We start from the raw sequence: 1,413 nt of genomic DNA, 5'->3' as shown, positions 1-1,413 counted from the left end.
TATGTGTGGCATCTTTGTGTCTGTGTGTGTCTGTGTGTCTAAGTAATGGAGCAGCATCATGCCGGCAGTGTGCTGAGGGTGTGAAGTCTATTTTCCTGTGGTCATGTTGCCTCTAGCCATGCAGCCAGACTAGACTGACTCCGAGTACCAGGACTGTGTTAAGCCACCTGCTGGCACAATATCACTTCTGCAGTCTGGTAGGCAAAATATTGTCGGAAACAAAGCATTTCACCCATAATCAAATTTATACATAATTTAACATTAGGTGTGTTTGCTGGGGGGGGATTTAAGGTTGTTTATGTTGTTGTTGTTTTTTGTTCCCAGGTTCAACTTACAAACATCAAGTTACCTAATTAAAAATGAACTAATCTATACAAATTATAGAAAAACTAAATAAACATGGCTTAAAAATGCAAAGTCATCACAATAATTGTTGGCCAGTTCAGCATCTTTCAAACACACTATTCATACCAAAACAGAGGTAAAAGAGAGGGCATATACTGTCCTTACATTTATAAGGTGGACACAAACGTGATTCCAAATGAAAGCTAATGTTGCTCCGTATCTGTTTGATGCATACGTAAGCAAGTGTTTGCTAACATATTTGCCATATGAGCTTTACAAGGGATATGTCAGTGTTTCTGCTGCCTCAAAATGCTATGTTATTGCAGGTTTAATGTAATTGTCATAACAAACACAACACAACAAATAGCACAGAAAATGTGTGGGTTATTGTTAGTAGTAGATTATTTTATGTCCCTTATTGGGAATGTACGTGCAGGGAATCAATAATAAGATATAAACAGAAAATAGTTTTCTCAAAGAGTTTTATGGCAAAACTCATTAGAATGCAAAACATAATAGTTTTCATCCATCATAATAAGGACACTGATCATTTGTCCTCACAATGACCAATAGAGTGATAATACTACAACTGAGCAACCTTTCTTCGCAAATGACTGTATAATGTGTGTGGTATGTAAAATCCAACACTGCTGAATCTGAATCCTGCCCCTCGGCTCGGCCTAATGTGGACCCTGTGGGAGTGGACGCCACAATGCTTTAAGTGAGTGTCAGTGGTCGAGTAGATTACCACATCATGAAAAAAACACTCAGCAGTCTAACTGTTTCTTTAATAGCTGCATCTAACTCTCTCAAACACATACACACAAATTCCTTCTTTACCTCACATGACTCACTTGCAGGGGCACATGAGGTTACAATCAGTAGGCACTGCACATCAGCAGCGAGAAAGGGTCCCTATGGGCCAGTGCTCGCAACAAGGCTCCCCAGATAGAGAAATAAATGTGTGTTGGAGGCAGAGAGAGAGAGAGAGAGAGAGGTAGGTGAGGTAAGAGCGAGAAATTAAGACGAGGGAGTTGGGAAAGTGAGAATGTGGGAGAGCGAGGAAGA

This window comes from Etheostoma spectabile, chromosome 9, assembly GCF_008692095.1.
Source record: "Etheostoma spectabile isolate EspeVRDwgs_2016 chromosome 9, UIUC_Espe_1.0, whole genome shotgun sequence".
In the NCBI taxonomy this organism is placed as follows: domain Eukaryota; kingdom Metazoa; phylum Chordata; class Actinopteri; order Perciformes; family Percidae; genus Etheostoma; species Etheostoma spectabile.
This window is presented reverse-complemented; position numbering follows the sequence as displayed.